Source organism: Epargyreus clarus, unplaced genomic scaffold (assembly GCF_041222505.1).
Source record: "Epargyreus clarus isolate Ecla_fem2 unplaced genomic scaffold, WU_Ecla_fem_2.2 ptg000015l, whole genome shotgun sequence".
Classification (NCBI taxonomy): Eukaryota; Metazoa; Arthropoda; class Insecta; order Lepidoptera; family Hesperiidae; genus Epargyreus; species Epargyreus clarus.
The window spans coordinates 1,726,602-1,751,671 of record NW_027332223.1 but is presented as its reverse complement, the minus strand read 5'-3'; the positions used below and the strand labels follow the sequence as shown (position 1 = coordinate 1,751,671).

The window sequence follows — 25,070 nt, the reverse complement described above, 5'->3', positions numbered from 1 at the left end:
AGTCAATAATGGGACATAATATCAAATTAGACAGACTAAAATTTTTAAAATTTTGTTTAACAAGAAATTATCATCTCCATGAGTTTACAATAAAGAAAATTTATAAATATTAAGTATATCAAAATAGTATAAAACGTCATTGACATATTATAATAAAATATTTTTCACCTACAGAAATCAATATGTACCTGTGAAAATACCAACTACAATTTCACTTTCACTGTTTTATTGGCACATGTGCAAGAAACAAAAAATAACCTGCTTATCAGTGGTAATCATTTGCAACTGTGTCAGTAATGGATGTCCCGTTATTATACCCATTTCATACGATGGCGCCATTTTGACGTCACTCGCGCGGTGGACGTGTTCGCGCGTTTTTTCGCTGACGACTCGATTCATAGATAATAGGAATGCAAAAGTAGATTATGAAATAATGTTATTTTGTAACTTGTATATTATTGTCTTTAATATATGTATGTATATAATATTATTTATTTAATTACAATTTTGTTATATTTGAATTCGTTCAAGGACGTTATAAAAAATAAAAAAACTCTAACAATTTTATTATACCCATTGCTGGTCCTATTACTATTAAATAAGTGAACAAAAAATTGTAAATGGCACTAGCACTATATGCCACATTTAATTGAAAAAATATGACTTAGTTTTATAATATGGCAGGTATTCAATTGATATAAATAAAACGCCTAGAATGAATTAAGCATTGTCATAAGTAATAACCAACATTATAAAACTACTTGTCGTAGGTAGGCAAGTATTCATTACAGCAGAAGTTATTAGTGTTGTAATATGTAGTCTTATATTACATACTTAGAAACGTATTAGGTACTAGTATCAAGTACTAATTACATACGCGTGTTAAAATAGGATCGGCGTAATAAATTGTGATTTTAAGTTTATAACGTTATTGTTACGTCGCATTTTGAATATCGTACTCATGTAAAATTTAACGAATAACTGGTACCAGTTTAAATTTAAATGGTTAAATACTGGTTAAATTTATCATATTATTCGTATTAACCTACTTATACCCATACCGTTATTTTAATAAGAACTCAAGATCGATTTCAATCCAGTGCATTTATAAATCGTAGAAGGATAAAAACAAGCAGAGGTCGTGCGTACGTGTGACGCAAGATAACGCAGATGTTGCGCGATTCCCATTCATATTGTATTGATAGGAATACGTGTTAATTGCGAAGACGAATAAGTTAAAAAAAAATCATCAACATCGTCGACTCATTACTGTCCCACTGCTGGGCACGGGTCTCCTCTCATAATGAGAAGGATTAGGCCATAGTCCACCCTGCTGGCCGAGTGCGTAGACTTCACTTACCTTTGAGATTTTTTTTTTATAAATCTCAGGTATGCAGGTTTCCTCACGATGTTTTCCTTCACCGTTTAGTAAGTGATAATTAATTTGTAATACGCACATAACTTTGAAAAATCAGAGGTGCGTGCTTGTGATTTGAACCTCGGACCCCTTGATCGAGAGGCCGAGTTTCTTAAACACTAGGCTTGTAAAAAATATATATAAGCAAAATGTCTATAATTTGTTTTAGTTTCGCAGAGCTCGTAATGATAATAATGTTTGGCCTGCGTGGTAGTGACAGAGCAAAAATGCGTAGGACTGAACAAGTAAACAATAATACGTAGCATTTAGCGTTATGCTAATTATAATGTAGCGTGTGTTGTCAAACAGGCTTTTTGGTTTTCGTCAAATGTAAAGCAAAATATTAGAGCTAGATTTTATTGCTATTATGTAACAAATAACATGACATTAAAATCGATAAGTAATGGCCATAAAAATTTAAAACATTACTGTTTGATGTTGACGGATCTCAATATCTCAGTTGATGTTGTATTTTGATCCGGAAGTACATTGCGAAATACTATGCACAGTACATAATATTTGTTTAATAAATTAGCGAACAAATATCAAATAATTATAACGCAGAATGTATAACTTGCACTTCACTTAAACTCACTAATGTATTCATGTTTACATTTATAACACTTCGTATGATTTTAAAATTTAATCTTCGATGTCATAGATTAGTAAAGATACTTCGCCGCCTTGAAATTGAATGAAGCCACAAACGGCTTATTATAGTAAGTTCTTTTTTTGAATTCTTGACAAATAAAAACATTTTTAGAGAAAATTTACGAATAAATAACTAATACTGCGTAATTTACATAATAAATAAATAATTATTTCAAATATTTTAGGGACATTTTAGCACGGAGACGTGGCAAAACTTTTTACGCAACTATTTCAATTCTCAAAACTGGGTACATTTTCTTGTTAGGAGTGAGTAATCTTTACTAATCTATGTTCGATGTGGATAGCCCGTCTCAAGTTTTGTGTTATATCTAGAAATAGTATAAGTTTGGTTTAATTGTTCATGACCAATTGACCACATATCGTAAATACTGCGAGATAATACGAAATAATACGAGGTATGATATTACGCAATATGCAAAATAATTAGAAATCGCTTAATAATTTCGAAACATATTTTTATACCTATGTCTATATCGTTCTATTACATGCAACTGTCTTCACAATTAATAAATAAATTACAAAATCAAGACAAAGGCAAAAGAAAAATAATGTACATGAAAACGTTTCAATCGATAATAAATTGATATTAAAAGAAAAGAAAGCCCCTGCGTGTCGGACTATGTACAGAGGTTTTCGTAATTGGTCAATAAATACTGTCGGTTCAAATTAAATTTTAAGGTTTTAATGATATTCATTTATTGGTTGTAAACATATTATTTCTTAATGAATCAAAAAAAGAAGTAATTTCTGAAGGCGCTTAAAAGAGCCCGAAAAAAATATGCGATGTAAATACACAAAATAATATTTAGTAAAGAAAAAAGAATAATACTTTTATTGCCTTTGCCTTTGGATGGGCGTTGACGCGCCAAAACCATTAAAAAAAGAACTGTCTACGCCGGGCGGGAAGCAGTAAACATTTATGAAAGCTACTAAACATTTTACAATTGCCGTAGACAAATTCAGTGGAGCGTAGCCACCTCTGTTAAGTGTTAACAGCGGCCACCACAATACAGAGAGTAGAAATCGAAAGTACTTCTAAATATAGCCATCCGCCGATATGGTCTTCATTATTCATTGTACAATTTATTACAAGTCAACTGGCTTATGCTTGCTCCCGGTCTGTGCAAAACTAAATTGTAAATATGTTATTATTCCTCAGTACTCCGTTCCTCAGTCTCTGGAATTCTCTCCCTAAATCTATCCGTCTATCCAGTTCCTTGCATATCTTTAGGAACCAAGTCAAGGCTCATTACTTGCAGCTTTGACTTGGTTTCCTTCTTCTGTTTATCCCTTCTTCCTCATAACCTATATTTCCTTCTTACGTTTCTCTTCTTACCTCTACTACATCATTCATATGTATTTATGTATATAATTTCTTTTCTGTGTGTACACCCTACCTTTCACGATCTCATATATCTTTAACTCCATCCCAAAGGTTGTCTGGAAGAGATCGCTTCTAAGCGATAAGACCGCCTATTTGTATGCTGTCTCATATATTGTTTTTATATCTTGCTTATATTTGGTGTACAAATAAAGAATATGTTGTTGTTGTTGTTGTTGTACTCCCCCGTTAGATCACATACGTAAATTAACAAAATAAATATATTATTATGAATTTAAAAAGATGTGTATCAATTTCAAATATATTCTTAAGTCTTGAATTACTTTGTAGTATTGTACCTCAAGCAGTTTATTTATTAGATAGGTATGTAGAGCTTTTGTAAATAATCTTTAGAATTTTTTATTGTTAACATGTATGAAAATAATGTGTCATATGAAAAGAATAAATTATATCAATTATTTGCAAAATAATTCATTTAGAATTATGGATACAATACATACTGAAAACTCAATATTTTCTCAGCTGGACTGACGCCTTTGCAAAACAATGATGCAGACGTATAAATAAATATTTTATGTTAATAAAGACATCACAGAAATTGAATTACAATAAAGTACAAGTCACATAAAATTTGTATTGTTAATATGATTTTCACCTTCGACCACCTTGCATTAAAATTCACCCTGCATTTAAATGCCGTGCTCTCTTCGGCATGAATGTCAAAGGTCACAGGTTCAAGTCCTGCTGGCGTTGCCAAGCTCATTCTGAATGGATTATGATAATATAAGTTATATAGTATCATTCCCAACACAGAAATAATATTGTAGATACTGTGAGCTAAGATGCGTTTGGAACATACCTACTTTCTTATTCTTTAACGTAGATTAGTAAAGATTACTCACTCGTAACAAGAAAATATAACCAGTTTTGACAATTGAAATAGTTGCGTAAAAAAGTTTCGCCACATCTCCGTGCTAAAATGTCCCTAAAATATTTGAAATACTTGTTTATTTATTATGTAAATTACGCAGTATTAGTTATTTATTCGTATATTTTCTCTATGTGTTCAAAAAAATAACTGACATATCACCTTTTTGTGGCTTCATTCAATTTCAAGGCGGCGAAGTATCTTTCCTAATCTATGTTGTTCAAATTCGAATTTTAAAAGCGCGCGCGATTTGTCTATGGGCCGTAATAACCATCATCGTTGGTAGATTTTTTTCTTCTCGAACTCACACTTACCACCGCCACACCTATTTCTACCTAATAACAGCAGTGTTAGGCGCAGCTGTGTTCCGGTTTGAAGGGTGTGGTAAGGGAGATAGACTTTTCCGAGGCGTTCCAGCTTAGTCCTCAGGGGTAGCGGCGCATCTGTGGCCGACCTCAGGTAGGAATATCTAATCCTATCTGGGGTTGATTACAGATGTCCATGGGCGGCAGTAGTCACTTACCATCAGGTGGACTGCATGCTCGTCTGCTACTCTCATATTATAAAAAAAAAAAAAAACTTAATTGATATTGTATCCAAATTCAAATCATTATTATTGAAAATTGATTCATAAGGCAATATAACTATTTTTTTACAATTTAAATCAAAAGGAATATACAATATTACATTGCAGACTATATTGGTATTTGATGGCAGTGCGTTTCCCGCCATTTACTAAGAAAAAGGAAACAACATTCTCCATACATTCCAAAACCACGCACCAGTATCTGTCTGCGCACTCTCACCGCTCTTTTCACGCATTCATTAAATATAAATTAATAAGATCAAGTTATTTTTCCCCCAGTAACTTGTTGATTATGCCCATCAAAGATTATGCCATAACGTATGATAATAAAAAAAAATCAAAGTAGTACAATTATATTTTATTTTCTTATACGATAATGTTCGGAATTGTCATTTCATCTATTTATTAGCATTAAGTGTCAACGTGACAGTTTGCAGACATGCATTATGAAAACATGAAACATATCAAATTACTATTTAAAACATCTGAGTTTCTAATAAAAATTACTTGTCATTTTCTAGGTCCGGCAATAATCATAATTATGCACTCGTGGACTTTGCTCATATACCTGGCGGGGCGCCACTCGAATATTGACAGTGAGTGTTCGCAAAAAACGTGTTTCCCCAGTATGTAGTGTTGTACTCGTTGCTAATTTGGTACATAGCTTGGTATTGCTACTCACGTTTGTCGAGATTGACAATTATTTTGAGGAAATTCGATACCTCTATTGAAGGTTATGCTAAATATGTTGGCATGTACTCAGATAGATGTGATCCTGTTATTAAAACATTTTTTGTTTAATTTTTTAATATTTTATAATTTATTCCTAACTTATGAAACTATAAGGATTTTTAGCCAGTCATTTTTCTAGTTTAGGTCATAGTCAAAGATATTATCTGGAGATACTTTAATTATTCAACCGCGTTCTTCCATTGAAAATCAATATCCTGTCACGCCATGATCATAAATTTTGCTCAAATCCAAAACGAATTGTCACCGTAAAAGACGCAGATTTGAAAACACGAGTCCTAGATGACGTTGACAAATTGCAAAACGAGCTTATTTTGATCGCAGCGACACTGATCCATATTGCCGTCCGGCCTGAGATCAAGACCAACATACGAAGAGCAGGTGTTTTGCGTAACACACCTCCGAAATACCCGACCAATGTCACATGTCATAATTATATGACGCCGGTCGCCTTGGCAATGTACGCTGCTCTATATAACGTCGCGAGTATCATCATATAAACTGTTATTGGTCTGTCAACAACAATTGCACGACGTTATTTGTGTTAATATGTTGTTTACACACGATTGGACAGCGCTTAATAATAATCTTTAATATTAATATATAAAATTCTCGTGTCACAGTTTTCGTTGCCATACTCCTCCGAAACGGCTTGACCGATTTTGATGAAATTTTTTGTGCTTATCCGGTATCTATGAGAATCGGCCAACATCTATTTATCATCCCCCTAAGTGATAAGGGGAGTTCACCCTTAACATTTTTTTATTTATATGGCAATACGACGTTTGCTGGGTCAGCTAGTTGACAATAAATTCCTGTCTACTTGAGACCGAGTATGTATTGTAAGTGCGAAACACTTAGGTTTTGTTAATTCATTTCGTAACATAAGCAGTGAGATATGTATTTCATTTTTATAAGTTCTACAAATAGTAATCAATTGGCATTGAACGTTGTATATCAATGACAAGTCAGATAAATGCCGAAGTAGACAATATAATATTAAAGTTAAATTCGGCGATATTATTATAAAGACCAGAAGTAAATATTCATATGATAAGTATCATATTATATGAAATAAATTACAAATCAACATTGTAATAAATCTTCTCGTATTACATGACGTGATGAGTGCCTCTGGGAAGAACTCCAATCGCTTTTAATAATCTGTGTAAATTATTATCGCAAATATTTATCCAATTCGCGATTTCGTTTAGAATGTTGTCATCATTTAGCTATTCGATAGGTTTATAAGTACTAAGAAGTGTGAACGACAAATTAATATTGATATATCTCGTTACGAAACCATTGCGATTTCTTAGCGTCGTGTTATATCTACTGATTAGAATCGTTGATTTGAACGAAATTCTCAGTATTGTTTTTGATAGCAAAAGATGGGATTTCGTGGAGAGATCTTTGCGAAAGTTGTTGTAAATTGAAGATCGAAACTGACGCAGAGCGATCACCTTCAAGCCGGACAGCCGACAGGAGGCCATTATCGGTGATATGGAGAATTTCATTTCCTCCGTTTCCTTTGCTGGTGCCTTGACAGATGACTCGATCGAATCGCCGGGTAATGCCTCATTTACATTATGTTTGTTATGGTACGAGTGTATAGGCTAGTGCGCTTGGTAAGTGGAGTAAACTGCGAAGGAATATTTAAAATATAGACTTTGAACTGTTGAATTACTTTTTGCGTTTTGAAGACTTCCTCCGCACGCTTGGCGCTAATATCCGTGTAGTATATATATTACTAATTGTTTTGAAACGTCCATATAAATATTCACTGGTTCCAATGTGAATAAATGACATTTCTACCGTTATTGGTTCAAAAAGGAGCTAATAATGTAGTTGTAATGGTGCAACTAAAAGATGTGAACGGTAAATATGTACCCTAGATGATACCGAATTTATACTAGTATTTTAAAGTCTAGTCAGACTAAAACCTCATTATTTTGGTGATTATGAAATGCTCGACTAGGCGTGTTAACAACTCGTAACTGACTATCCACTCGACTTGTACTACGCACTGTACTACTTGAGATAGTGCAAAGCCAGCACAGCGAGTAACGAGCCGCCGCTGGCCGTGTCCTGTCAAATGCCTACCAGTGGTCCACGGATTGCTGTACAATAACTTCCGAAGCTGAAGGCGGTCTGGTTTCCGCTCCCAACTAAGCAGTTATTTCTGTTAATTATCTTTTGCTTTCATTGTTTCATCATCATAAATCTACTATTGTCCGACTATCTCACTGTGGCCCACGGTCTCAGATCGGTTGTCTCTATATTTCATCACGACCGAGTGTTGATTAGTTAGTTCTTATTGTTTGTTTTTAAAAGTAACTATAAGCCAGACAGTCTTATTGACAGTGATTAGTCATATTGATACAACGAAAAAGCTTCCAATTCATTGAATGCTTCGAAGGATTGTGTAGTTTGCGCCGCCTTTATATTTTCTGCACATCCATGAAGTTGACTGGTAGAAAATGCTACTTAGCATTAAATCTATTGTACCTCATATTTTATTGGTACCTCATATTCAATAAAGTATAATATAAGAAAGCAAAGCTCCTATTGCAGCTTTTGTGAAGAGCATCTTGTTATAACGTTCTGGAATACTTTAGAGGCTTAGATGGCTGTTTCTTCCATGTCATCGCCGTTTTTGGTAAATAAAGGTAGTGCTATCCAAAGAGTGGTGCCATGAGTACAGTTGGTATGATGAAGGAGAAATAGTGATGAAGGAACCAAGATCGACGGTTACTTGGCGCTCTCAACAATAAAGCTTTTACAACGAGCATTTTGCATGGGATTAACATATTGATTTCTCTAGGACATTTTCTGGTAAATGAAAATGATTATTAATTTCAGAGGGGTTATTTTAAGAAATCGGCAGGGCCTCAAATTCTAACCCGAATCATTAAGCGTTAATGCGAAAATTAATATCTCTGGGTTGTTTACAACTCCCGATCTCGTTTATCTGATATACTCTGATCTTGTGGCAAATATTGATGTACTAGATTTTAGCTTCTACGAAACTCGGTTATTTCCTACTACCCTACCCTACTGCCCCAAAAGGAGGGTAATAACTAATAATTTCCAGGAAGTCAGAATGTAGGTATGTAAATGGATTTCTTTGGGACCGCTTCTAGTCTTAAAGATTTCACAAATTTAAAAGCATAAACGATCGTTAGATTATCTTAACTTTAACAATGGCCATAGGCTTTATTTAATAAGCAAAAAGCAAAGCCTAATTATTTAAATAAATGGACTGCAAATTACTAAAATTTCCAAATATTTTATTTCTTTTTACCATAGTCGGAAATGTTGGTTTAAAAATTACCCGGAGTGCAGATTGCTCAAGATAGACGCAAAAGAAATCTCTTTGTGAATTCGTCGTGGCTGATTCAAGGAAAGTAAAAGTAATTCATCGAATTTATTTTTTTGGTGTAATGAACTGTTTCTTATAACTAAGCGTGGTCTTGTACGAAATAGTAAAAAAGTATTTCGATCGCGTGATAATTTTTGACCTGTCTAAATTTTATTTGAGAATGAAGTCTGTTAAAAAGCTGTAGTTGACAGATTGAAAGTTCATTTAAAACTTGTTTAGTGTTTTGATAGTATTTTTTCAAAAATACTTTAATATATATATGTATTGCTTAGGCAATCTGGCTATATTTTCCAAAATAATTTTATATTTTGACCTCCCATAAGGCTGGCCTTAGGCAACGACAGTATTTTTGTTGCATTTGTACGCATAATTTATGAATCAGATAACTGAAATATGTTTATGTTCGCACTTTCCTGAAAAGCCAGTACACCACTGTGGGTAGTTACGAAAGCGCGGCATTTGCAAAGGTATCACCGTCGGCTGTCGCAATCGGTCATTCCCTGTCTGTTCTCTTTGGCTGCCCACTACTACTGTCCCAAGTGGATTGTGTATAGGGACTTTCGACTTTCGTTCGAGATGATGTTTAGGCAGATAATAATTGAACTACGTTATATCATGTAGTAATTTGCGAAAAGTAAAGCGGAATAACGCAAACGCATGTTGTAAACCTTGGATCTGACTAATTCGATTTTCACGAAACTCTCAAGTCAACCAAAAAAACTACTTTATTTATGAATTCTAGGCAAATATTTCAAAAATTGTATTCATACGCCCTGTATCTCGAGTAGGTATATGTAAAGGCCCTCCAGTGACGGACTAAGAAGCCCCCAGTGTAAAGAGTAGATTTCATTTAATTCAAAATTCCACTAATTTCACACAGATTGTGGTGACAACCTTCTTTTATAACTGTGTTTGGGGGCCCCCTAGGAAAGGGGGTCCAGAGCGGACGGCTCAGCCCCCCAAAATTAGTCCGATAGCGAGGCTTTTTTAAGATTAATCTTTTTATATGAAATATTTATATTGTCTAGTGGGGGTGAATAGAATGTTCAAAACAATGAGGATCAGTTTTAAAAAATTAACTGCGTTACAAACTATGTCGAGGTTACTGGTAGAACGGATGTTCATTAAAAATAATTTTCATAGCTGCTTGGATTATTTCAACGACATTGCAGAATTAATTAACGCAGGTTATATATTTATTTTAAGAAAATCTGCTGATAAATAAGCTATTCTGAAATCATTATTTGTTATTTAGTAATATAATTTATTTGAGTATTAAATATTGAGGTTATGCCGGCCACTAGGAATATTAACAAATCACATAAAATATATTTAATTTCATTTTCATATTCGCAATAATTAGGAGGATTACGATATTTTTAAGTTATTTATTGTAGTCTGTAACTTTGTTTTATATTCCAAAAGTATATAATCTATTCGCATGTTTTACATCAATGTTCACTAAAATCAAATCAATCCGTGATACTATTTTAAATACCTATTCGTTTATTTTTATCACATTTGAATTGAAGGCGTTTACAAGAAATTAACTTCCTCCTCAGATATTTCCGCTTCTCCAAGAAACCGCACAAATAACTCCTTTTATAGTCAGAGACACATTATCAATTCATGTAATGTGTCAAATGTACAAGCTTCCACAGCCATTGATGAGCTCTTTTCCTGTGTGTGAACTTTATATAGAAAGACTAGAAAGGCGGTAGAACCGACATGGTATGATCAGGAAGGTACCACCACCACTACTATTTATAGCTGTGAAGCAGTCCTTGCGTTTCGGAGGGTGACCTGCAATTGAGGCGATTATGTCACAACTTAGAAGTGGCAACGCATTTGTGAGAAGCCTTAGGTATAATTCTTATTTTAGGTATATGGAGTGGGTTGGAGATGTCCATGAGTGAGTTACCATCTGGTGGACTGCATGCTTTTTGTTACTTCAGTCCTATGCCTTATAAAAAAGTTACGTTAATTTCAAAGTCACCCCAAGCGAGTTGCTATCGAAAACAAATGGTGACGTATCGCCAATCGAATAATTAAGCACGGTTCAGGCCAGCTGGGGCCGATACAGGGAAAGTGAGAATTCAGTTGCACCGCAAATACAAGTTTTTGCTGTTCACCGTCATTATTTACGTGCCGGGAAAACTGACATTATTGCTTTGTCACGAAAGTCTATTTTTGTAGCGCCCCACCCATTGTTCGGTGAAATGAATTGTGGCATTTCTTCCCGCCAATGTTAGTACACGGCGTGTAGCCGCGCCCGCGCGATAAATCAAATTATCTTATTGCCTAGTTAGCAATAATTAAACACTTTGAGATGTTTGCGCTGGTATTGTATTGGTTGCGGGTAACTGTGGGAAATACAGTTATTGCCACATAATGGACGCTTAATTGAAATGTTATATCGATAAATGTTCGTGATAGCTTAATATAAGTACGTGAATATATTTACGGATACGATTAAATTTACGCAATTAATATTGGATTAATTAGTCGGTGGATTTATGGTTATGTTATGTAATATAAATTGGAATCCGTTTTATTATGACTATGAGCATAAAAGTCTAAAAGTCTAGTTTGTTTATCGAGATTAGAGTAATGTGTGTTACATGCCATTTACTATATTTTCTTCACTTGTAACTACCTTATAAGGAAATTTTAATCAAAAAATAAGATCGACGGCTTATATAAAAAATAGCGCGAATTCCATTACTGAAAAATCTATCACTATTTTAACTTTTATCTCGTGGTTAAAAACCTTACATAAAAGTTACGTAACAATAATATGTGTGCTAAATTGATACATGTACAATATGTAGGTACAAACCGCAAATAACAATACATTGTTCGTATTAGCCACGGTCTGGTGGACTCGTTACGTCCGATCGAAGGTTTCCAGCTATACTTTGGAGCGCAATGTGGATGTGTTCTCATATTGCACGCGCGGCGCTGCTGGGCGGTGGCGTACCGTGGAGCAACGTAGACGTGGGCGAACTTGCTTTAGCGAGCCCCGTGACTAGACAGGAGAGAATTTGAAAAAAGTTACCGTTTAATAATATGCTGCATAAATTATGTAGTCGTTATTATAATAGGCGAAAAAAACATCCCTAGAATTTATAACTATTACTGTTAAATGTTAACCGCTCCTGAAAAATTCTAACCGCTCCTGAAAAATTGAAGCCATAGCGAGGTCTCCTTCAGTACTTTCGGTACGAGGGTGTGGGCAAGGCGCCGTTTAGCCTACGTCCAGCTGTGCCACTACTGCTGGGCAAGGCAAATTTTCACTTGGGATTTTACTAGTGTCATAGGTAACATTGTTTGACAATTTGCCATTTTTTGAGGTTAAAAGTAGCCCATTTTATTATGTAACGGGTACTCACGATATGCGTTTTTATTGCCTACTGAAAGTAGCTCTCCCTGTAAAGTACTCGTAATTTCTGTGAGTATAATGAGTTGACGTTTTAGAAAACTGTTTTTTATTTAATTGCATTCTCTGGTTCGTAATATTTTCTTCTTTAGTTGTTTCTTCGTCCTAGTACTTTCGAAATTATCGAATTAAAGGAACTGGAACTGTCTGAACTCAACAGTTTACGTCTCACACTTAATCTAACTACCCATCAAGCGGGATGCTCGATAAAGCTTCGACAACTGTTTTGGTTAAATGTTATTGACCACTCAAGAACCACATTACGTCGCACCGTCTGACACGCCCTTAAAGCTCATCCAATCAGTTGCTACACGTCCGACCATCGATCTTACAACTCCATTCGCGAACTCGGCCAACATCCACTAACAATCTGTAAATCTTCATATTGATTTAGTAGCCGATTATGCGCGTACGTATTGCCATTCAATTTGTCCCCCGTTTGATATACGGCGAATAGCAATAACTATCATACAGAAACGGCGTACGAACACGAAATGTAGATAAATCACAGACAGTGTGCAGGCTACTTAGAATAATTATTAAGTAGAGCGAGCGTACTCTGGTAGCAGTGATAGCCTAGTGGTAGTAGCAGTGATAGCCTAGTGGTTAAGAAACTCGGCTTCTCGATCAACGGGTCCGAGGTTCAAATCCCAGGCACGCACCTCTGATTTTTCAAAATTATTCATAATGAGAAGGATTAGGCCATAGTCCACCGCACTGGCCAAGTGCGTATTGGTAGACTTCACAAACCTTTGAGATTTTTTTTATAAAGATCTCAGGTATGCAGGTTTCCTCACGATGATAATTAATTGCTAATACGCACATAACTTTGAAAAATCAGAGGTGCGTGCCTGGGATTTGAACCTCGGACCCCTCGATCGAGAGGTCGAGTTTCTTAACCACTAGGCTATCACTGTTTCTAAGGTCGAACTACATACAGTTCTACTACCCTTAAAGCTGTTGCACATCTACGATTCGCATGAAGGTGCCGCCTAAACCTTCAGGACGCACTCTATGCTAATTATAACTCTGAGGCTCCCTATAAATGTCAGTTGAATATCAAGTGGAATGTTACTCAGGTAGTTATATCTGGACCGGCACGGTAGTTGCGAAATTGTAACTAGTTTAAGATACTTAATAAGGTCTGAAGTGTTTTTGTCCGGCTATTTCGTCTTAAGAACATAATATTTAATGGCCCTACCATTAAATAGTGTAGTACCTTTAGTGGTTTATGGTAGTACCTCTTTATATATTACTGGAGTTAAATAGAAAATATGGACGGCAGTGGCCATCTATCAGCAGAATTTGAAGGTAAGGGAGACGTACTTATCCCAATCATTCTAGATTACTCTACTACCTCAAGGGTAGTAGCATGTAGTATGTTGTCTGGGGTTGATTGGGGGCGGCAGTGGCCACTTGATAAAAAATAACATTAAGTATTTTATTCAATTGGAAGGTTTAAAATAATCCTTCCTAAAATCCAATCAACCCGAGATAGACATAGAACTATCTTAATATACACCTATTGTGATAAAAAAATTGTATAATCTATATCATACAATCAAGAACAACAACGGCATGTTGATGTGAGTGAGTTAATATAAATAAAGAAAAGGTAGTTTATATTTGTACTTTATTTGCAACATTGTTATTATGTGCAGGGTCACTTTCATTTAAATCTATTTTTATATGAATTGGAAATAAATGTATTAATATTAAACCTTATTAAATCTAAGGTTCGAATTCCAGTCCAATTCTGGCCTAAACCCAATGGTTTGCCAATGCTGGTTTGCCAAGACTGTCCCGTGATGATGTTTTTTTTTCTTTTTAATATATGTGTAGCAGACGCAAGCAGTCCAATTGATGGTAAGTGGTTACTGCCGCCCATGGACATCTGTAATCAACCCCAGATAGGATTAGATATTCCTACCTGAGATCGGCCATAGATGCGCCGCTACCCCTGACGACTAAGCAGGAACGCCTCGAAAAAGTCTGTCTCCCTTACCACACTCTTCAAAACGGAACGCAGCAGCCTATCACTGCCGTTATTAGGTAGAAAAAGGTTATGGCGGTGGTGCCGCCGGAGTCGAACCACAAAGGGTTCTACCACCTTCAAATGATAATGATGATGGTACAACCAAGATAGAACTACTTCAGTCGCTATCTATAATTCTGCTTTAATGCGCGAGTTAAACATTTATATCCATCATTCGATCTAACAAGATCAAAGCCAAGTGTGAATTTGAAATGTACTTTCAAACAAGTATTTATGAGCAATGCTTCAACTTACATGTACTTGTGATGTGACGGCTTTAATTAATTCTGATTGGAAGATCCCATGCACGGATAAGTCGTTAATACTATGGGCAATATTGTTTTCTACTTGATTATACACTAAAACTTTAATAAGCTTACAATTAGTTGAGAAGAGCTTGCGGTTAGCCCTTGTGGAGGAAATAATTTGAAATTTCAATGTATGTATATAAAAAGTTAAAATGTAATGCTTAAATAAAGGCTAGTAATGTCGGTAAAACAATTACATTCAAACGTAGATTAGGAGATTTAAATTTAAAAGACTGGAAGCAAATGTTGCCAAAACAGTTATTCAAAATTAATGTCGTCGAATATGTTACAATTTTTTATGAAACATTCACCCCGCAATGTATGTAATCATACACGTAAAATAAAATCTTAGTTACAATTCGAAATCTAAAACCTTTAATAGATTATCTAACACGAAATGCAACTAAATAACGAAACCTTCACTCAACTCCAACACCGGCGGAGTCGTTGTCACGTTATTTGATTTTTCAATAACTAACCGCTTAAGCAGCTTATTTGGCGTTGTGATAACGACCAGTCCACTGTTCTGTCGTGGGTCGGTGGTCTATCAGTGAAAGTAGATTATCCCTATAAGGATAAACTGACTAATAACTTCCCTGGGAACGTTTCAAATGCCCGCCATTATGAAGATAAACGGCTGTCCATATGACTGTCTCTTTTCGATTTAAGCGTTTGTTCAATTTTCATGTTCGGTTCTTGTTTCGTCCTCGTGCTCGTATACGCTTGATTTATTAACATCCGTTGTCGCTCCTCCGTCCGTCTGTCCGTATTTCCAGATTGTTGTGTATTCATGATCTTACGATTGAGTTACGTTTGCATTCGGTTTTGGCGTTTCCTCATTTCCTGCTATAATAATAGTTCCTGAACTCTGACATTTAAACGTTATTGTTTAAGGTCCGGCAACGTTATGTTAACAATTGTTCAAATTATAATTCACTTATTGCATAATATCGATCGTAACTATTGTAATGCATTATATCATAATTCATTTCTTTTTTACACAGCGTCGAAAGTGTGCAATTGTTTGCCTATTTTGAAGCTAGGCTTTGATAGATCTTACAACACTTTCTATAGATAACTGGAGCAAAAAGTAACAAATGTCTAATGATTCGCGATCGGGTGAGAAGTGAAACGGCGAGATGGGTGCATACCAGAAATGTTCATGTAAATTATATGAAAGTGCGAATTCTGTTGCAGACGCATTTTTATTTAACGATTTCCACTTATTCATACACTTTATACACTTTGCACGTTTCAAGCACTATTCCTATTATATCACTACTCTCTTTTATTATTACCAAAATTATTTTAAGATTTGAATACGACAAGGGCATGTACTTACATATATAGGTGCCATTGACGCCACGAACTTGATTAAATTAAAAATGGAAGCAAGTCTTCACTGTATGTCGATTCCAGAGACCTTACTACTCCTAAGGATATAGTTGAATGCCTTATGTAATTCTTAGGATAAAGCGGTGCGTATACTGTTTTTATAAGGTAGAAATAGGTTTATCGGTAGCACCTTAAATATTTAAACAACCAATAGAAATGTTACTTTATAAAATGACACGAATAAATTTGTTTTTTTTTTACTAAAAAAAATATATACATAATCAAATTTCCATATCGCTCATAATAAGGTTATTTTCTTGTCGCGCGTGTCTACCCCCTTACGTGCGGCTCACCTGCATACACGGTTCTTACTTGCATTATATGCACACGCGTATTAGTCGCGAAAAGGCTGCAGCGATTATTCATGTATGCGTATGGGACGCGCGCGCGGGCGTACACACGCGCGACAGGAAAAACACACGTACAGTTCGTTCAACAGTACTAAAATAGTAGTAAGTACTACAACATTATTACATAATACAGTTGGTAACACATGTGTAATTTCATTAGTCGCTTAAATAATTTGCGTGCAAGTGGTAACCCTCCGCGTGCGTCCAACTTTCTATACCGCACAGTACATCATCTCGTCACAATGCTCCTATCCCGCTTAGGGCCCATTAAGAATTTACAGTCAAGACTAAATCTAATCTAGCGTACTGCATAAACAATCCGAGCAGTTATGTTATTCGAAATGAATTCGCTATTTACGACTGTCTCAGGGAAAGCGCACCAACCAATCTGCCCGGGCTTACGACTGTCTCCCACACGTTTCGCGCACCGAACACGACTTCGAAAGTGAAACGATAGGCGACCCGATAATAAATCTAGCCGTACACGCGTCTACCACACTCAATGGGATTATAGACGGAGTGTCCGAGCCCTGCAGCTTGATTAAGATGGAGACGGAAGCGCTGAGATTGGCTAAACGTTGATAGTTATACGCACAAGGTAAACATTGTGCGTCCAAAAGACTATGGTCCAAAAGAAAGAGTGAAATATCGATATATTAAATAATTGACTTATCATTTTCCTCCCTAAATTAAATCATACAAACCCTAAAAATCAATTGTTTGTACGAGTGTAGGCTTTGGTTCTGAAAGAGATCGGATTTGCTGAATTAAATTTTATGTTCTCAATGTCTCAAAAATTCGCTGTTGTCAAAACTAAGTATTTTATATACTTCTGAAAAATAAGCACCTTATGTATATCAATTTTAACACGTTCAGAGAATAAATGTTTTACGATTTTATTTTGCTCTAATCAAAAATGTTTATCTCATTGATTTATAACATTCACTTCGCTACACATTCGTTCACAACTTCATTTGAATGGTCTGTTGCCTTTCTGGGTTACTACAACGCTAAGTGGCATCAATATAGACGTCACGTGTGACGCTGACAAGCTAATTTGATAATTTATTTCTACTTTGCCTTTTTTTATAGAAGCAGTAAGCGAACTTTCAATGTACTTAATGGTATGTCAATTGTAGCCGATGAATATCTGATTGCAGTTAAGATTAGAGGTTGCTCACAAATGCATTGCTATCTCAGAGACTTTTAAGTTCAAACGCCCGGCGATGAAAAAGCCCGGCTGGTCATAACCACTTCGAGACACTTATGCGTCTCGTCTTCTACCACGCTGTTTAATCCAGAATGCAACGGTGCTGAAGCTGCTGTTATAAGGTTATATGTTATATGTTAGGTGGCGACGGTGGTGCCTTTGGCGTTAAACCAAAAAGCGTTTTACCACCTTTACTTTACACAGTTTTATTTTTTATCAGTGTCCATAGGTATTTTCTTTATTATCATTATTTTGACATCAGATACTGGAAGAGATGGTGACATGTTTCACATTGTTGAGTATGAAATAAAATCTGTGTCCGTCGCCCAGCTAGACACGTGTCGCATAAATTGTTATTCAGTGTACGTGACATGTATGCCATTATTCAGTTAGTATCGGTTGATTCTGTTAAATTCAGTGGAAACTCTCGATGGTTGATCGATAGCCATGGAAACATTTGAGACGATAAGAGTTGTGCTAAATTGACTATTTCTAGTATGAAAAACTTGGCAATTGTTGATACTGTTCACTGGATAGATTGATTTTTAATAACAGGTGGAAAAAGGCACGATACGATTTGTGAGGCAGACATATGATGCGTTAGTCCTCAGAGACGTAAACGCACACATGGGAGACCTTAGAAGCATTTTTGTTTTGTTTATGGTCATCCTAGGAATGTACAATTTTAATTTTTTGAAACGCAATTAACACCGAATTAACAATATAGTACATTACGATACGAGGACGAAAAATTTTTTTCTGACAAGTGTGAGCAATCACACGAGTCAGAAAAACATTTTTCGTCCGCGTGTTGTATAAAATTTTATATTACGGGGTCGGAAATGGGGGTTTTGCGCACGCGAAGCGTGCGTAAAACGTCCATTTACGCACGCCGTGATATAAAAGTATTTTTTTTTTATTACATCGAATATTTTAATTAACTTGTTAATTTATTTTTCTTATCTGTATACATAAAGGCTTCTTTTTGCCACACAAGTTATTAAGAATAGTGACCTTCATAGCGAATGTAACGTGGTCGTAAGTTCGTAACTACTACAGGCAGTAACGGCCCGGTCATAACCACGTAGTTAATGCATCACCTAATGCCAGTAATGAAGATACTCGTTAATATACAAACATTTATACATTGATTTATGCCCAGTATTAATTAAATCCATATTGTGCCCACCGATTACCAAAGATCGACATTCAACAATTTCAAGTATGAAGGAATTAGAGAATTGAGATCTTTGATAGGAAAACACATTGGATAGATTGGTTATTAATAACATGAGTAAAACGGCTCGGGACTAAGTATTTGTAAGGCTAAGGCTGTTTTAACTTGATCTATAAGACGAAAACGCAAATTTGAGTGTCCTTTGGAGGCATTTCTGTTTTGTTGATGGTCATGGTATGGAATGTATAATTTTAATTATTTGAGATGTAGGTAATAACAAATTACTGAAACAAAATAAAAATGATGGCAATGAAAAAAAAAAAGAGAAAAAGAGTAATAATTATTATTAATAAAAAGACAAACCCCGTGAGTTTCTTACCGGATCTTCTCAGTTGAGGTCGCGTTCCGATCTGGTAGTAGTTTAAGAAAACATATTGTAACTGACAATTCGTAATTGCCGCCAACGCCTATACAAAAAATAAATATATCATTTCATTTAAAAAAAATATTGACAAATTTTTGTGTGTAAGTAAAGACTCCTTCGTTGTGACTCAAGTATTCAGGATTATATTGATTATGTATGTCACATAATGAATGTAACGTGCTCGTAACTACTACAGGCAGTAGCAGCCAGGCCGGTCATAACCACTTAGTTAATGCATCACCTAATGTCCACGCAAACCAAGTCGCGAGCGGAAGATACTCATGTATCTGTCTGCTGCTGTGTTCCGGTTTGAAGGGTGTGGTAAGGGAGACGGACTTTTCCGAGGCGTTCCAGCTTAGTCCTCAGGGGTAGCGGCGCATCTGTGGCCGATCTCAGGTAGGAATATCTAATCCTATCTGGGGTTGATTACAGATGTCCATGGGCGACAGTAGCCACTTACCATCAGGTAGACTATGCTCGTCTGCTACTCCTATATTATAAAAAAAGAAATACGTAGTTTTTACTTTGTGCAACTTATTAGGAAATTATAAACTCAATTTATATATGTGAAATGTGATAATGTCAAAAATAGTAAATACCTAATGATTTTCTGAATACCTACTAGACATACAGGACTTTTAGATAAAAACATTTCCCATAACACTTGCCTATTACGCCGTACCCATACTTTCTCCCATTTAAAATAATTGTACGCTTGAAATAACACAGGTTCTCCTAAACATCTCTGTTTACTAAAACCAGTGCAACGTAATAATACGATGATCTAAACTTGTGCACACAATTTTGACCCATAAGGCCCCAACGGTAAGACCTTAAGTCGTTTCAATAATATTTTAAGTGCAAAATTTTATTTTAAAATCTAATATGTAGTTATGTCATAATGGTAAATAATTTCCTTTGTACAAAGCGCTAGGTAGGCTTCTTTCGACTTAGAGTTAAAATTCACGAAGCGTTTTCCGTCGCCTTGCGCGGTCGCGGGATTATTGTATTATTTTATAACTCTTGAGAACGCAGTTTTGTGCGGTTACGTAGCCGCTGCGGTTACGGAAATGTCCGTAAAGTCTGCGGAATACGATCGCAAGTCTGCAAGAAAGAATGAGACCAATATAAGTTGGCAGTATATCCCTTACGAGGTGTTAATAAATCGCATCATGAAAGTGGCAACTTTTTTTTTACACTTTTTTCATGCGTGTTGCGGGTCCCTCTCTGGACGAAGAGGCGGCTGAAAGACGCTCCGTGAGGTTCAAGCTTTAGTTACTTTTACGGCACGCATAAACTTTAAATACCTCAGGCATCATTTCAATAATGGTGCACGCAGTTTTATGTGTACATTCTTTATAAGTACGCGTACCTATATGACGTCCTTTGTTGCGCAGTCGTAACAGGTTTGACACGCAAAGGATTTTGGATTCAATCCCGGCTTATGCAATCTCATTGATCCTTACGACCATCCATTTGATGAGATTGACACCTGACGCCTTGCTGTTCACCCGAAGAGCTCCCTTTTGATACATCGTGTTTTATGGTCGTAGTACTCGTGAATTGTGTCGCACCTACTTCTGCCTTAGAGTAGCAGCGTTAAGCGCTGCTTTGTTCGGGTTTGAAGGGTTAGGCAATGGAGATATAATTATCTGAGGCGTCCTAACTTAGGCCTCAGGCCTTAGCAACGCATCTTTGACCGACCTCAGATAGAACTCTAATCCTATTTGGAGTTGATTACAAATGTTTATATTTAGCAGTGACCACTTATCATCAGGTGGATTGCATGCTCGTCTGCTACTCCTATATTATAAAAAGGTGGGTTTTTACCATTTACACCCTTCAAATCAAACACAACAGCGCATAAAACTGCTGTTATAAGGCTGTTACAAGCTATCTTGTTTCTATCTTATCCTACATCTAACTGTATTGATGGTAATGTTAGCATTGAACATGACAGTGGCATTAACTATAGGATATTGAGCTCAGTGTTAGATCTGTCGTAATTTAACGATCATAATGTTCCACTTGTAGTGACAAACGGTCGCTCCGGTCCAATGACACCTTTACTGGTAACACATACTAATAAACTCACGCGGGAACATTGATCATGGTCAACTTTAATGGAACTAAGACAGTTTGCGTTTAATTAACAAGTAGATTTAGTATTTAGTTGCTTTAAGGATTTAGTGTGTTTTAGAATGCCACGCCCACAATTTCCACGAAGCCAATGACACCTCGTATGCTGAAATCTTCTGTTTGGGCCACACTGTGTGTAAAATATAAGACATACATTAACATCGAAAATATTGTCCTCTACAGTCTTATCTAGACAAATTTTACCTAATATGTAATTGTTCTTTAAAACTACGTAGTTATGAATATATCGTTATAACAAAAATACATTGTTTATTCCATTAACTTGTAAAGTAGAGGTCCAAAATATGATCCGCTATGTCCACACATCTTGAATGTATAGTAACGTGATTTTATTTTGTCATTAAAATTAAAAATCTTTTAATTTCATTAAGATTAATTTAGGTTTTTTTTTTATTTTAAATAATAATTCCCTATGTATTACAAATTTCAAAATTCATATCTGATTTTTTTAGTGATGTAACCCAAGCAAGATTATTGTGCAATTTCACCTATATATGCTACATTTTTATTGGATCACACACAATAAATATCTTTGGAACTCCATCGCGAAGATAAATAAACGCGAACGATGACAAACTCAGTAATGTTAAATCATTAATGTTCCTTGTACATTCGGATAGAAAATCGTATCAATACGTAGAATGGGATTTAAAATTACATAGTCGTTTCGTCGAAAAAAGTATCGATAATCATTAGATTACGGACGTCTTTCCCCCATTCCGGTCGTGCTAAGATGGCGAACCGATTATTTTTATGCATTCCCATGATATGGTCCAAATGTAAGAGTTTACTAAGAACACGTAAAATAAAATGAAATTACCAGAACCTTGCTTTTGAAAACCCTTTTTATTTACATTTATAAATTCCGTCAGTAGCGCATTAGATAAACCAAAAACGAGTATTACTTAAATAACAAATTTAATTTAATGTACAGCAAATATGTCTAAGCGTCCGATAATGAGGCGATCGAGCGAGGCGCGTAAATTGATTTCGCACGTGTAAACTCGGCCTATGTAGATACTGTCGGTGATTTAAGAGGAAAGCGCTATAAACTTTCTCATAGGAAGCTTTCAGTACGCCACACTGGGCTGGAGAGGTCCAACCTAGATCATTATTGGTATTGGAAAGCAGTGTAAAGTGTTTATTTGGTTGCTATCACACTATATCTGCGTGAGCCGGCGACTTTTCTTGTACACTCGATAACGCTTATCGATACGAAGTAAGTATGGCCAGCCGAGAAATTTTACTCTTTTGAAAGGGAAAAATCTAGTCAAATATTTGTGCCAATAACAATATGTCTTTAACTTTAAATTAGTAGAAATTATCAGATTTAATCAATATTTTTAAAATAGAAGAAATGGTTTTGAATTCAGTACCAGCTTTAACGTATTTTTTTTTTGGCGAAATGATTGATTTTAAATTTTTGGGGCAGATTGTTAATTGAAGGGGCAATATTACATAAGTTTCTGAATGAAGCACGGCAATATTTGGAAAAGAAAGATTTGCACCGAAAATACATGCAAATTTTTTTCTAACTTTTTGGGAACAAATTGCTTACGTTTTCCTGGATCAGTGTGTTTTAATATAATTTAATTTTACTGATTTTAGTGCAGCATATTATGTATAAAGTTAAATTCTATAATATGATCACGACTCCTTGTAACTTTCAAGAGAGACAAATGCTCAATTGAGGTGTGGGAATGGTAATTGTATGACAAATTAGGCTCACGCAACGTCTGAATGGCCTGGTCTATGCCGACTATGCTATGCTAACTATACTATGCCAGCTTTAGTATGCTTAAAGGAGTTTCATATACATAATATTTAAAGGTAACCTGACTTAAGAGCGTGTAAATGTTTTTTTTTTTTTTTTTTATAAATAAATAAACGCTTTCTACACTCACGGCCCCACACTAGGATTCCCTGTGTCGTGGGCGCCATGAACATACACATAGACAAATACACAAACACCCAGACCCAAAAACAGAAATCCAAATTCATCATTTAGATATCTATCTGGCCGGGGATCGAACCCGGGACCCTTTGCGCGTCAGACCGGCATGGTGACCGCTCCGCCACGCGGGTCGTCAAGAATTAGAACGGATACTTATGAGGGATGAACATTAGGTACCTATCCAATTTGCTGGAAGCTATTCTAGTAGAAAATCGCTCACCATCATGGTGAAGCCAACCAAAAATCGAACCTGGTCCTTTTCTTATCTAGCAGAATATCCGAATGTATACGACCATCCTTACCTATCTTATACTCTCATGATCTTTTTAGCAACGCTGATATTATTGACTAATATAAAAATATTAACATGTTCCTTTTACTCAAAAGATATACTAAATAGCCATAAGTAATCATTTTAAAGAGATTATAAACAAATGGATTGATGAATTTTATAAAACACTGTAATAATATAGCAGTTTATCCGATTACCCGATATGCTACAACTAACGTTCGTTATCGTTATGCTAGATCTCAACTATGATACAATTTAGTATTACCATAAAGTTGCATTTTAAATTATATTATAAATTACAATTAAAACGATTTCTCTAACGTTAACGCAACAGCCGTTTCGGATAAAACTATCGGTTTATAGGGCTGATGGAAATTGGAAATATCTTGTTATGAACTGATACTGGCTGGTTGTAAATATCAAATTCGAAGCGTTAATTAAAAGTGAGTTTATAAATGGCATGCTTCTTCACATTTTATTTCACATAACTTTGTGAAACAAATTAATTATGTACCTTTATTACTTTATTTATTGCTTTACTTATTGCTGTTACACAGTACAGGAACAACCACCGCTACACCTACTTCTGCATTAACCCGTTGCCGTAACAATAGCGTTAAATGCTGCCATGTTCTGGTTTGAAGAGCGTGGTAAAGGAGACATACTTATCCGAGGCGTTCCAACTTAAACTTCTAGCGCATCTATGGCGGACTTTACAGATGTTGATTACAGATGTCCATGGGCGGCGGCATTAGCCACTTACCATCAGGTGGACTGCATGCTCGTCTGCTACTCCTATATTATAAAAAGGTGGGGATTTTACCATTTACACCCTTCAAATCAAACACAACAGCGCATAAAACTGCTGTTATAAGGCTGTTACAAGCTATCCTGTTTCTATCTTATCCTACATCTAACTGTATTGATGGTAATGTTAGTATTGAACATGACAGTGGCATTAACTATAGGATATTGAGCTCAGTGTTAGATCTGTCGTAATTTAACGATCATAATGTTCCACTTGTAGTGACAAACGGTCGCTCCGGTCCAATGACACCTTTACTGGTAACACATACTAATAAACTCACGCGGGAACATTGATCACGGTCAACTTTAATGGAACTAGGATAGTTTGCGTTTAATTAACAAGTAGATTTAGTATTTAGTTGCTTTAAGGATTTAGTGTGTTTTAGAATGCCACGCCCACAATTTCCACGAAGCCAATGACACCTCGTATGCTGAAATCTTC

The 25,070-nt window shown here is 35.7% G+C and overlaps 1 protein-coding gene across 1 annotated transcript in view; it reads left to right on the top strand.

Annotated features, from left to right (window-relative positions):
* Positions 1 to 25,070, top strand: part of LOC140748006 (SUN domain-containing ossification factor) — an 87,275-nt gene that overhangs the window by 1,676 nt on the left and 60,529 nt on the right. The window lies entirely within an intron of this gene.